General features: G+C 35.1%; 1 long non-coding RNA gene across 1 annotated transcript; it reads left to right on the top strand.

Moving 5' to 3' along the window:
• The first annotated feature begins 4,750 nt into the window (after nt 1-4,750).
• On the top strand, nt 4,751-11,906 carry LOC108504232. Its single transcript, XR_001877044.1, has 2 exons — nt 4,751-4,783; nt 11,510-11,906. It is a non-coding gene; the product is annotated as an uncharacterized LOC108504232 (long non-coding RNA).
• Nucleotides 11,907-15,085: the final 3,179 nt, after the last annotated feature.

Genomic DNA, 15,085 nt, shown 5'->3' with positions numbered 1-15,085 from the left:
ATTGAATAAGAGGTTATTTTTCCAAACCTGTTTATTAAAACCTGGACCAGAGGAGGAAAAGGGCAGGAAAAGTTTTTTCTGCTACTGAATGAGAATCATGCTAAATAACAGATGCTCCTGTCGATTTAATGGCTAAATTCTCCTCTCTGTCGCTCACTGTACTGGTTCTTTCAGCTGTGGTTTCTTAACATGACTAAGGTTTCTTTTGACATGGATAAGAGAAATTCTGAACTCCAAAAGTCTGAGAGATAAAATACCTGTTAAGAAGACCTGAGAGAGAAATATCCCTTTATATGTTTCTTAAATATTTTAAAACAGTACATTCTTCTCAAGCTATGAACAGATGGACAATTTATGGTGAGATGGGCAAAGACAGTATCAACTCAGTGAATGCCAGATTCTTTGCTGTAGCTGCCTACATTAGGTGGTTTTCACTTTAGCATAACAGCATGAATATGAACAGTTATTACAGAGTATCTGACACATGGGATGAGTCTGCATTTGATGTTGTTTTACCATAACTTACATGTTTATAACCAAAATAAATGAAAGAACTTAGGCAAAATTTCCATTACCTTCAGACAGTTACTGTGTCAGGGTTAATACACTTAAATTACTCCAGAAATTTAAAAATTAGTCAGAAATTTGGTGAAATCATAATTAAATTCAGAACAAAACAAACTATCTGGAAAATCACAGACATCCTGTCTGCATGGTATCTAGAAAAGGAAACTTTGTCTTAGTAATAACTGTATTCAATATATTAATAAAGAAATAAACACAGCGTTTATGGAATGGTTTAAATAGGCCTATGGAAAATTCCAGTATAGGAATTACTGCAGAAATTAAATAGCTGCTGCCCAAGACCTACAGTATTGAAGGAAATAAATATGTGATAAAAAGTGCATTCATCATGGTTCATTTTCATGTTGCAGCTTGTTTACAGAATAATTCCTTATGATTCCATGCCTGGACTCATGTTATATTCCTTAATTAACAGGAAAATATAGAAATAGTAATATAATGAAATTTTCAGTCGACAAAATTAGTTTAAAAATTCAGGATTAGAAGGGACTCTGATACATTGAATTTACAAGGGGAAAACAGACAGCATTATGGCAAAGACAATTTAGTGTCAATAAATACAATGTAATATATAGTGGAGGGAAAATATTAAAGAATAATTTATCTCTAAACTAACTGTGTCAATTCAGAAAAGGACCTAAGTAGTACTGCAGACAAGTCAGTGAAGAATTTTCTTCTATATATAAGTGCATTAGGGTAAATGCATACAACATTGTAAAGCTATGCATAAATCAAAAATTCATCTTGCCTAGAACATTGTGTACAAAATCCTGACATGATAATGTGGCACTGGTGTGGGTTAGGAAAAAGCAGCAAAAGCCAAAGAGAAATAGGAAAGATTCAAGATTCCCTTTGAGATTAATTAGTATGGTCATGATAAGATTGAAGATCACAAATCTAAATCAAGGGCTCTTTAGAAATGACACGAAGGAATTGGATATCTTTATGAAAATGCAGTTTTCATAGCCCAAATTTTCACAATTAATTATTGTAACTTTAGAAAGATATTTAAACTTCATGTGTCAAGATGGAACCAATTGTTTCTTATAAGAAAATAAAGGAAGAATTTATAGAAGAAATCACTTCTATGATGGTATTTAGACTAAATATCTGTTCCTAGCCACTGCTGGATCATAAAGCAACATGGAATAGACTACTGTTGAGCAGGAAACAGTGTTTTCAAGATTTTAATTGCTTTCAAGACGTCTTCAAGATTTTAGAAATGTTTGTGTTTGCTCAACAGCTGTGAAAAAAGTCCTTCAAAACTGTCACTATATGGGATTAAAGGACTGATGGTGATCTATATTTTAGTTTCTGATACAAATCAAAAATAATAGAACCATACTAAACCTGAATTTATTTTTTTTCCTCCCTGAAAATACTTACTCACAGTGCCATAGTTTTGTGACCTTTCCGTCACTGGAAATTTACCTTTATTTTCCCACACTACGTAAAAAATTTGAACAAGATCTACCATGGTTTGTAATTATTTTTTCACCCATTCCCAAAATCTAAAATGCAATAATGTTCACTTCTGGTTTCTGGAATAGTTGTCAATTTGGATTTATGATCCCTGAAAATGGTATATGTATTCTTGAAAAAGTATTTTGCCTTGTATCATGTCTGTATTAACTGGAAGATCAGATTTGGATAAGTCTAGGAAAGACAGAGTATGATTTAAGGCTGCTAATGTAATTCTCTTTGAATAGCTTTGTGCATACAAATTCCTAATTCAAGAACTAGGTGACAAGTCTCATCAGTACAGTGCAAAACAAGTTGAATTAAGAATTTGTTCTTTCTCCAAATAATCAAGGTAAAATAGTACACAGCCAAGGCCATCTCTCATATCAGAGCATCAGATTTTCTAGTTCATCATTCTGGTTTATTTCATGTCCTTCCTTGCCCAGCTACAATATATTGCTCAGCAGGTATTCTGGCTTTTTAACAGTTGTAAACCAAATTCTTTGGGTAATCTTTTTTGCTGCATTTCAGATTCAAACACATTGCTCAGCTTCTGAAAGAGCAATGTAAAGGATGGTGTCCACGCTCTTTTTCATTTATTCCTTGTCATTTTATGTCTGAGTAACAGGAGCAATGCTATTGGCAACAGTGGTCAGAATGAGTTCTCTTCTGTCTCTTAAGATTTGTAGAGTATTTGCAGTACATTCCATAAGAAAAACTGTGGCTAAAGTGAAAATTCCAAAGGATTTCACAACACAATATAATAGCCCAATAATAGAAACTAGCCAGCCATAAATGCAGTGTTAGGCATGGATGGACTTGACTCCGCCTGTGCTTGCCTCGGGAGCAGAAGCATGGTAAGCCACATCCCATAAGCTGGCAGGACAGAAGTCAGGAGGAGCCCAGAGGTGCACTGCACCTTAATCTATATGCCCCTCCCAGAGTCTTGGTATTCGGCGTTTCTGTTGATTTGGGAGTCCCTCCAACACACTTCAGCTGGCTTTGTAAGTATGCCTTTCAAAAGCAGCTTCTGGAGGTAAAAGCTACTAAATCTGCTGTAACAACAGTTTCTGAAAGGCGCACTTCACAGCTACACTCATTGATACACACATTCCCTACAAAAATGAAGTGATTGCAGAGGACCAGATCCTGGAAAACCTGTGCCAGTTTTTCACTAATTCTAGTCATGAAACCTTTTTTCTACTGCTGGGCACATTCTTGAGATGTTTAAATTTAGTTGTCAAAGCGGAGTAAGTGGCAGAAAACACAAAAAATCTTTGAAATCATAATATTTTTTGCCGCAGGCCATCGATAGATGGCACTTCAGTAATTCCAGGTTTAATATTTTTTTAATCTCTTTTATCCAAATGTACTAACAGTTTGAAATAAAACACTTTTTCATTTCAAGAACACTGAAGAGCCAGAGATCCGTACTCAAACCTTAAATGCATACATTGAAACTACTAGGGAGTGCCTACTCCCTCCTCTGACCTCATGACACTTCATTTCTGTCCTGCACCAGGGCACATTCTCCAATGAAGAGCACAGTTATGCTTCTGCTTGTTTTGTTTCCAGTTCCAGCACCGCATCAGATCCATTCATACTGGCAGTATGATGCTGAACACCCTTTTCTGGGAAGTAAGAGCTCTGAATTTTAATTCCTCTGTCTTCTTTTGCCTGCAAATATTAGCCTAAGGCAGAGACTAAATATGACCACTTCTAACAGACATTTCAAAATAAAGTGACATCTGTAACTATTTTTAGAAAGTTCAGTCCTATAAATATAGGCTGAGGAACAGGTTTCAAATGGATTTAGGTATGAGCTTGTGTAATCTGTAAATGCAGCTAAGTCTCCCATTTTTGACACCTCAGCCCTTTTAGTAAAATGTTGTATTTTCACAGTGTCTACTGCAGATACACACAATGTTTTATTGGAATATCAGGTTGAGTTTTAGGGGACTTTAATTCTGTCCCCAGAATTTGAACACTGGTCACACAGCACAGTTTCTACTGGGGAACCAATTCCAAGTTGTTTAAACTGAGTTTAAAGTACCAGGTTTTTCACAGTCTCTTTCCCATCTTCCTTCCCACAAAACTCGTACTTATGGAATCTGGAGGTGGAATTGCTGAATGATCAGGTCTTGTAATTCCCCATGTTAGGCAGAGTCTTAGAAATGTAAACATAACTTTCAGGTGTATTTTTATTACTTATTTTATGCATTTTTTTAAGACTACAAGTTTTAATAGTAAAAAAGCATATATTTCTATTGAACTGATGATGCTTCATAACCTTCCTCTATACTTCCCTTGACCCTTCATGCCTTCCCATTTCAGTCTATTCACTTCCTTCATTGTTGATTTTGAAATATTTACTCTGTGACTATCTCCAGTACTGATATCTGAGAGGGGGGATGACCATGATTGAAGTTAAATATGCAAATACAGAAAGCTGAAATTTGCTCTCATCAATAGCAGAGCTGGGTGTCTGTGAGGAAACACTTCAGTTTCCTCATCTGGCAAAGAAATTTATTCCTATGTTGCATAATGTATATATGATTTATGTACACAAAAGGCTCATATGTAGGCATTTGAATTAGTTTTACTGATACTAACTATTATTAGCTTCAATTGTGAAAACGCAGTATTTTTGTTTCTATTTCAGTTGCAGTGAAAAAGGAGGGGGAGAAGAAAGGTAAATCAATGTTTTCCCTTGACTGACTTTCAGACTGTGACTGCTGTGAGAAATGTTTCCTTCGTTCAGTGATACAATTGCAATGACATACACCACCTCATGTGCTACCATCAGTCGACTTTATCCACTCCTACTGTGATAACACAGTTGTCATTTCCAGTATTGCAACTCCTTGTTAAAACAGGCCAACACAGCCCAGTATCAAACACTTCATCATTCTGACTGGGAGGAAAATGAGAGGCCTTTGTTATCACATTAGGATTTATCAAAGAGAACAAAACTTGCAGTTCACCATGCATGCTGACCTGGCTGTTCTTCGCAGAAGTTGCTTTTCTCGGCTCATTTAATTTCCTCTTTTCAGATATGTATGGAGCTTGCATGTAACCTTTGCTGAAGCTGTTCTTTGATATTTTAACAGATTAGTGGAAAAATTTGCCCTACATCAGAGCCTAAAACATTACTTTTTTATGCTTAAAGATAAATACAATGTATTTATCAGACCCTAAATATCTATTTATAGTGTTGTCTTTAAGATTTGCCAAGTCTAAACTTTTTTTTTGTTAATTTTCTGAATTTATTCAAACAGCAAAAATAATTAAATATTAGCACTAAGGTGATATTTTTCTTTAGGCTATTCAACTTTCTTGATTATGTGGTTTATAAATCATATCTTGCTCACTAAACTGGGCAGTGGGGACATTTCCAGAACATTTCCATAGATTTCATAGGATTATTTGAGATTTAGATTTCATTTAGTAAGAAAAAAAATTGTTCTTTATTACTGATATTTACTGATGTGAGTTTTTTGGGGGGACGGTGGGGGATGGATGTCTTTTGCCATTTCAAAAACATTTGGAAATTCTGTGATTCACATAAGTGAAGAATGGAGCCAACTTTTACTGTCTATACATGAAGACATCTTCAATCCTGCTAATTTATTATTTTTTCTGTTATCCCTATACACAGCTGTTCACTAAACTGGAAAAAAAAATTATATTCTCAAATGTTTTATCAGCTCATGAGTGAAATCTTGGCTGTGTTGATGTCGGTGGCAAAAGTCCCATTCATCCACTGAAGCCAAAATTTCACCTCATGTCTTTAACAGAATAATAAAATTCATTTTGGTTATCAAAAATGACCATACTTAATAGGTATCAAGCTGGATATTTTGTCCAAAGATTAATTTGCAATAACTGAGGCATGAAAGATAGCACATGAAGCAGGGAAAATCAGAAAATTGGCAGCTACGCTTACCACCACTGGTTTTCAGACATCAAAATGCATGCTGTGTTCAAAAACATGGACTGTTACATCCTTAATGGAAAAAAAGAGTGAGGTAATTGTTAAGGGTGCTACTTCTGTCACCCTTGCCACAGATTATGGGCCCATTCATTTACAGAAAAACATCAAGGGAATTTTTTTAAATACCTACTGCTTGCTCTTGGCTTATTTTTCACCAGTTAGGATTTTTTTTCTCCTTAGCCATATTCTTTCCCAAAACTGATTGAAAAATGCATTTTTAATGAACATTCTTTGAAGTTAGATCAATTTTTCCATTTCACTTTCAGGTTTATATATTTTCTGCTTAAAAAAAAATTCCTTTGATTTCTTAGTTGAAAGGATTCTACCAACATATATATGTAGGATACTTTCAAGCCCCTGGCTCAGGACAGGTTGCATGTCATCCTGGTGGATACCACCAACCTACTTCACAGAAACATGGAGGTGTGAAATGAAAGTCAGATTTAGTCATTTTTATGATATCATCATTCTATTTATTTTTGGACTAAACCACCTTCCTCTGGTTTTCTGAGATCATAACCAACATTGTCAGCAAGGAAGGTAGTGATTCTAGTGGGAAAAAAAAGCTAGTCCAATGAAATTTTCCAGTTACTAAGGGAAAACTGGTTCAGCAATGTTCCTCTCTTCATATGTTCCTGTGATATTCTCTTAGATATTCCCTAAACTGAATAACTGGAGAGAATTAATAAGGCTTCTGCCAAAAAACAATCATGTCATGCTTTAGCTTTCTCATCTAGCTTCCTCCTCTCTGCAGGCCCAACATGGAAAATATTGCATGTTACTAGCTAACTCCTAATATGATCAGGTTTTATTTATTTCTGCTTGTTCTGTTATCACAAGAAATTGCTCCAGGCTTGATGTGTATTCCTCTGACTGGCAATAAAAAAGGGTAGTGTTTGCTGGTTTTGCTTAAGGAATCAGTATTTTTTGCACAACTGCAAAAATAATAGAAGTAGCTAGGCAGTGCTCTAAATTGACTGGCTCATTATCCAAAATATATTGTGGTAGTAGCATGCACAGTTCAAATAGCACTTTACCATTTCTCATGTGAATCATGCAGCACATAGACACTCTACTCTACATGAAGCTTTCTCAAATTATTGTCTTATTCAAAAACACATCCCTCATCTAGAAAAACAAGAATAATGAGCAATACAGAGTTACAAGCCATCATAAAAAGAGAAGAGAAGAAGATGGAATGATGCTTTCAGTTGATGGTTCATTCTGCGCATAGCATAAATCAAACACGAAGGAGTTTGAAGGAGACAGAAAAGAACAAAATTCGGATGGAGAAACCTTATGTATTTCACTGATTTCTCCAAATATTAGTGGTATTAAAAGGAACCTTAAGGCACAATTTATGCATGAAATTTAGGCATTCACTATTTCTATTTGAAAGGTTAGCTCTCTCAGACTTTGTGACCAAAGTCCTAGAAAATAGTCAGCTTTAGCTTCCAGGATCATGTTATGGCTTCTTTCAACACGTGTGGGATAGAGGAGCTGTGAGAGAAATGTGTGTTGTCAGGTCTGAAAGGGCAAGAGGTAATAACCCTTTGCATGAAGAAGGCACTTTCTAAATTTCCCAAGAGCAAGTCTGGCTGCCAGTACACAAAAATTTTTAATTCTTGCTCATAATTCAAAGCACTGTGAGTAAGGACTCAAGTGAATTAAAATAGACTCAGGTATTGGTGAAATAACATTAAATGTCATGATCTTCAGAGCAGCTCCAGAAAACAATAAACAGAGATGTAACACTCTGTAGTATTTCAGGATTTTTTTCAGGTTTAATTGCCTCTCTTAAAGGAAGAAATATTAATAATTATTTTTATTTATATAAACAGAACCAGTATTTTTATATTTCAAAAATATTTCATAATTACAGAGAGTTCCAAAAATCCTTTGTTTGGAATGGAGCCAGATTAGAGAAAATTTCAAGTTTTCCTAGTTCTGCATAAAATGGAATTTCTCATTTCAGTTCATAGCTCGCATACCCTATTTATTTCTGACTAAAATGGACGTGGACTGAGTTGGGAATGTCAAGCAAGCAACCTTCACAAGCTTAGTAATTTCTTTCTCCAGGTCAGTGTCAGAAATTCTTGTCTTGAAGATTCTTTATGTCTGTGGTTGTAGTGAACCCAAACTGGATTTAACCATCACATGAGTACGTTTAACACTCCCACTGTTTAAAGTGAATCATGAACCTGAGTTGCCAGGAAGTTGGTTTAATAGTTTTCAGAAACAAACAAACAGAAAAACCGACACATATTTACGTGACAAGTTTCATCAAAATAAATTGACAAGAGAGTGTACAGGATCACATTTAGAGACCTTTTTGCAATAAATACATGCTGGTGTAAAAAAAAAATGCATATAATCTGAGTGCAGCTGATATCAAACAAAAGGAGAAAATGGGCAAGACATGTACATTCAAACTCCAAAGTACATATTTTTGTCAATCCAATAAAGTACAACTTCTTTCAAGTACTCCTGGTAATGGGACCATATCCATGTCTTAGAAACTGCTGCCCTGCATACAGAGTGTGGTATGAACTGGCCAAGCACAGCAGCATCCCTTTTTGATATATACAAAAATCAAGACGCTTTCCAAACTGAAGTGAAAAAGGGCTGTAGTGCATTTCAGAACTGTTTAGCTTTGGAGTTGACCAGAAAAATTGGAAGTCAAGAATCTTATTCATAAAGCAAATGGTAGCATGGGATTTTGGCTCAGCTGCAGAGGCCACTGGTGCAACATGAATCACAGTTTCATTATGCAGTTGTCTAACATGCATCAAAGGACAAGAAAGTGGATTACCTGACTCCATAACCTCTAAGTGTATTACACAGCCCCCTAAAAGAATTTGTAGTCCTAATCAGAGGGGTAAAAAACCCAAAACCAAATCAAAACCAAAACTAAAACGAACCAAACCAACCAAATAAACAAAAAACCCCCACAACAATATAAATATTTTTAAAACCATCTTCTTAAAATAGTGTCAAAAATTCTGTATTACATATGAGAAAATAACAAAAACACCCACATGCTATTATGCTGTTGAAACTAGTAGTGCTATTTTGACTAGCTGAGGGTAGACATCTCTCTTACGAGGTAACAATCGTTGAATTAGCCACAAGATGGAGCCCAAAGGATCTTCCAGATGGTGGTTAACGTTGCCTGCCTGCATCAGATCAAGAACTAAATAACATGATTTTACTGAAGAACACTTCATTGGAATTTTAAACTACAGACAATGTAGTTTGTCTAAAAATATTTTTAATTTAATAGATGACTATCCATGCACCAGTGAACTTTGACTTCTCATGCTGAATTAATAAGCCCCCAGCATTTTCAAGGAGTATTGATGACCAGAGAATTTACATGAAATATGGAAAAGGATCTGAAAAGTCTGCATCAGTTAGCTGAAATTCGCTTGACCTCTGTTTACCTTGTCTCAACTATCTCTAGGGTTTAAATAATTTATGTCCATTTTAGAGGGTTATGCAAGACAATGATCTGTATAACATCTGTTAAGTGATGAACAGACCTTGAGGAACTAGACTCATGTACTTTCCATGTTGCAGATATTTCAGTTAGGATAATAAGACTTGGCCAAAAAACACTCTCCAAATTGCCTGCTCAATATAAGTAGAAAGGAGGCAGAGGTATGAGTGTTGTAAACTCAAGGCTTTTCACCAAATTAATAAATTTTAAGAATTTTTTATATGCTCAGACTAATTTTATCATTAAGAAACGTTAACTCATACAAACATAGATGTCAAAAGTTAGTCATCTACATTGAAGCCATTCACCCCAGTCTCAGTTTAGAACTAATGGATAGAAATTAGCATCTGCAGAGAGTGTTTCATCTGTTTTGTATATCTGTCAGAATGCAATTACTTGACCCCCAGAGATACTTACATTTCTCATTTGACTATAACAGGGAATACAGTTTATGTTTAGTAACAAGAAAAGAAAACGAACGTCAGTGAACATCAGGATAGCTTGTTGTTAATTATTTTAACTTTTCCTCTCTTTTAAGAATTTGACATTGAAAGAAAAGTGAGAAAGAGCAAACAATTTGTAAATCTTAATAACTGATTGAATGTCCACTTTCATTTACTTACATGGAGGGATTAATGCAAATATTTAATCTAGAAATTTTAACATTAAGTTTCAAGCTCCATGTTTATCTACCTAGCACCTTGTTTTCAGTGTACTCATAGTTAAGGCATGTAAAACTAATGATGCTAACTTGCATCCATTTTTTTAAAAGATGACCACAATTTTATTCTCAATAGGATTTAACCTAAGCCTTAACATTGACTACAACTTTGTTATCCATTCTAGGTAAAATTGAGATCACACTGTTTTATGTCTTATGTAACAACAAACTTGTGAAATAATTCATATTGATAGATCTGGCATAGTATTTCAATTGCAGTTATGATTACAAGTTGTGTTAATCATTCTTACATGCCTTAAAGTACAACAGTAATTTATTCAGCCCTACTACCAAAAACTGGAGCCAGTTAAACTACTTATTTAATGATTATGGAACAACTGTGATTTCTGAAGAAAGAGTGCTCTGCGTAATTGTTGGCCTGTGTTGTTATGTTAGGTATAACACATGTATATTGGCATCATATCAGCAACACTCACACCTGTCAATCAGCATAATAGGCTTGAACACCTGGATAGCCATATAACACATGGCTAATTGGCTAAAAATTTCCCCATGTGATCAAGTATTACTTTATTGTTCTGCACAAAGATGTCTGCAAATGAACACTCAGGGGTATTCTACTCAGATGCAATTCCGGAATGCATGGTTCTTCTAGTGCTAATCTACATATCTTTTTTTATCTATGCAGAGATCATTTTCAGAATGTGCCCCTTACAAAGTTGTAGTTAAAGAAAAAACAGTGAACAGCAGCATTTCATGAGGAATAAAGATGGTTCAGGATGTTAAAGCTGTAGAAGTCAGTCAGCCCTCTGCTTTAATCACCATGTTAATTTCGGTAGCACACTAGGAAAAGTCCATCTTCGCAAAAGATAATTGTTTTTTATTGTTCACCATTCTTATTATCAACTAATCTTTCCTGTGAAATTCTTTTTTTTCTAGATTTTCATGGTCATCTTATTCTTATCTAATTGACAATTATTTCCCATTTATTTAATAATGTATGTAAATATATTTCCAGACATTATTATGCTTTTACAAATCCAGTAATAGATAAGAAGGAGCTCAACAAAGAAGTTCATATTCAATGTATTTGCATGGAATCTGGACACACCACTGATTTCACTCAGTTACTCTTTTTGAGTCAATAATTTCTGTTGCAATAAAGCATGGCCTAAGCTCGGCTATGTTTTGTCTCAGTTATATATAAATGGAAAACTGATATTTCTAAAAGTGAAAGCTTACTAAACATACTCTCCCTCATCTGTATGTTCCCATCCCACAATTTCAGGGAAGAGCACATGAAAACATCAGAAGCTGAGGATGATATTGGGAGGAAGCTCTTCAGGTCTTTCACCACACGTGCCTAAAGATGAAATACATTAATGCAGCAGATGTACCTCATCCACATTTGACTGAAATTTTATTCTTTCCAGTTCCGTCGATAGAAGATTTGTCTTGCTGGGATTTTAAGACTTATAGTACTTTAAATATATAAGCTTTCAGTGCTACCATGCAAGATTGCTGTTTCAACAAGACTTACATTTCCCAGTGCATTTCTGTTGTTTAAGTGACAAGCTGGGAAACAGAGAAAGATTGGGATCATTACTGATGATCCCTGAAGGCATGCATCTCAGAGTGAATTGAAGTAATTCCTCTCATTAAAAAGCATTTTAAAATGTTGGAAATGTCTGTACTTCTTTGCTACTTCTACTATATTTCCATCATGCTCAAGTTTCTCCCCTCCTCTGTCTGGTCTACTTTTCGGTTTTCCCTGCTATATAAAGTACCCTTGAACTGCCAGTTAAAAATAAGTCTTAAAAAACAAGTTGCTCTAGACAACAACAGCAAAATCCCCCAAAACCAAGTGTCAGCTCATTTTTTCCTATACAGCCCCCAGGCATAAAGCAAACCAAACAGCAAGGACACAAACATGCTAACTCTATGAAAAGTAGATAGATATCTTGGGCCAGGCTGCTCTCTAGTACTGGAAATAACTGTGAGAAAGAACTGTGAGAGCAGCCTGACAACTTTTTTTAGAGGAAAGAGGCAATATGAAGATCAGTCTGTTGAAAAGAATACCCTACAGGCTCTAATACCAGTGATTAACTATTAATGATAAGAGCAAAGCATGGAATTTTAGGAAGGTTTGTCTTAATCATTTACCCTATTATCATCCTTCAGCCACTGCTGAAACATTGATCCAAGGAAGTCTGTGGAGCTGCACAGACTCAAACGAGCACTCCCTGACCATGAATAAGCATTAGACCACAGCTGGAAGCTCAAGCTCTCTGCTTCTCTTCTAACCTTCCAGACAGTCTTAATCACTTAGTATTTCATACCGGTCATGTTAATGTGGGATAATACCTTCTTAATGTGTAGAAAAATATTCTGGAAAATTCAAGGTCTAAAGTAAACCAGAAATTTAAAACTAATAGTATAGGGAATTAAGAGATCCTGTAAGGGCAAGGCTTACACAGCATGTACTGTAATTTAATTGTATACAACTTCCTCTATTTATGCCACCACCACCACACACTTCCTGCTTTCTTTACTTTCACTCAGCCATAGGATAACTATTAGCCATACACAATCAAGGCAGTTTTTTAACGTAGAGCAGAGGTCAGGCTGAAAACAAGCCATTCTCTTTTTAGGAATCTTGCTGCAGCTAGTGTGCTTTATGAGTCATTTTTTTAGACATACGCTCATTAGACAGTTTTTTCTACACAATCGGTCTGCCAGCTGCTCAGCTAACCATCAGGACTTGAGTAGGACACAGGTAGATATGAGAGATCAGGTCTCCTGATCTAGAAAATTGTGGGATCATCTGACTTCTCCTTTGAATGACAAAGAGTACAGACAATAACTTCACAAAGGCAGGAAACTGCTCCTTAACAGATTGATAAATCCTAATATCCCTTCTTTTTTTCTGAACTTATTATCATCTGAGTCATTTTGAACTGGCCTAATGTAAGTAATATATTTTATTCTATTTGAATTCTTTTTAATGCAGTTCCTTCACAGTCTTAAAAACCTTGCAGTGACTGGAATAAAACTGTTTTGTTTAACCTTAAATTAAAAATGCATTGATGATTAGGCAGAATGATGTGGCCTCTTAAGCTCTTGAAACTTAAATTTTTAAGGAGGAATGTCCATTTATTTGTATAGAGGCCAAATTTTTAGTTTATCTGGAGTTCATTTTCAGGGAGAATGAACTCAAATAGGAAAATCAAAGATTTATCCTTCATCATGATGTATAAATTGCAAGGTATACTTCTCAAATAATTGGAATTCTGTTAAAAGATTCCTGTTGATTTTGATCTTTCTTTTGGCCTCTAGTGTTGTTAAAGATTAAGTTTATGGATGTGCTGTGTGTTCATCTAATGCCCAGTCCAAAACCTCTTAAAGAATCTTTGTTTTCTCTTTAACGAGAAATAAACCAAGCTCTTGCTTTGTCTAATGGAAAGTATTTATTTATTATAAAGTATTATTTTTTTATTTATTATAAAGTATTATTTATAATACACATGTAACTATGCAATTAGAAATAATGTTTCTCAGATACATGCATTGTTATTCTGTCATTCTTCACTAAAACAAATAGTTCTGGCATTGCTTTCATTTCCTCTGTGACATATTCTTTTCTTACAGAGTATGTACACTCACAAATGTATTTGCTGTCTGAATGGCAAATCACTGTGATCCAGATGGAAAATAGACATGTTATAATCAAAAAGCACATTTTGCTTTTAGCCTTACCAATTCATGGTTCAATAAAGCACAGGATTTCTTTTCTGAACCAATATCAGAAGCTAATTTACAAAAATATGTCATATATAGTTAATGCCCCTGTGGCCTTCAGAATAGCAGGCAAGAGTCAAAGAAAATTTTAGATGAATGTGAAAAACAGCAAGATATCTACGAAGCACAATTTCCAAGTTTAATTTAGAATAGCAGAAAAGAAATTTCAAAAACATATTGCTGAGGATAGAACCAGATGATTTCACTGATCCAGTTCAGATCTTATGCAGCTTCAAGTATCTCATCAATAATCCAACTGTTCTCTTTAGATCCAAATCTGACCCTGTTCCTCTTCTAATATAGTTTGAGTGTTAAATAAATGAAGATAAAGTACTTACTTAGGACTGAGTTTTCTAACATTGTGAACAACAAAGATTTATTTACCCAACAGATACTCCTGTTAGTTAATGACATCAGAACAACTGAAGTGAGACCAAGAGGTCATTTAGCCCAACACACTCCCTCCACCAGTGGCCAAACCATCAAATGCTGGCTTGCACTTCCAGTGCAAGATACTACATGCAGTGAGATTCCCAGAGCAGCAGAACACCAGCACATCCTCTAGAAACTTTTAACTTTAGAAGACCTTCATTACTTCATCAAAATATCTGCTAGAAATATCTCTGAGTGTTATGCCAGAAATAAGAAGGTTGGACTTTTAGGCAAAGCTCAGATAAAAGCAATCTCAGTGTTCAATCTCTGTCTTGATACTGGCACTATATGAGTTTGGCTTATTAATGTCCCCACAGAAAATATGGACAAGGACAACAGAGATACCTTCACAAACTTGAGGGAGCAGACCTTAGCTGAGCTTTCATTCTTTTAAACATTCTCTCTGACTCATATTCACCAGCATAAAAAGGGAAATAACTGCACTGGTTTCACTGGAAAGTTAAGGATCAATGGTTTTGTTTTGATTTTAGGCAGATCTGAGATAAGAATGCTATTACAAAAGTTTGGTTGTAAAATTCATTAAGCAGTGTCAATAAAGAGTCTTTAAAACAATACTGTTGAAATGCCACCTAGCTCTGATCATATATGGTGATCACTGAAAGTGTCATGTGAC

This window comes from Lepidothrix coronata, unplaced genomic scaffold, assembly GCF_001604755.1.
Source record: "Lepidothrix coronata isolate B3197 unplaced genomic scaffold, Lepidothrix_coronata-1.0 Scaffold5, whole genome shotgun sequence".
Classification (NCBI taxonomy): domain Eukaryota; kingdom Metazoa; phylum Chordata; class Aves; order Passeriformes; family Pipridae; genus Lepidothrix; species Lepidothrix coronata.
Note: the sequence above shows the minus strand (reverse complement) of the source record. Positions and strands in the feature narration are given on the sequence as shown.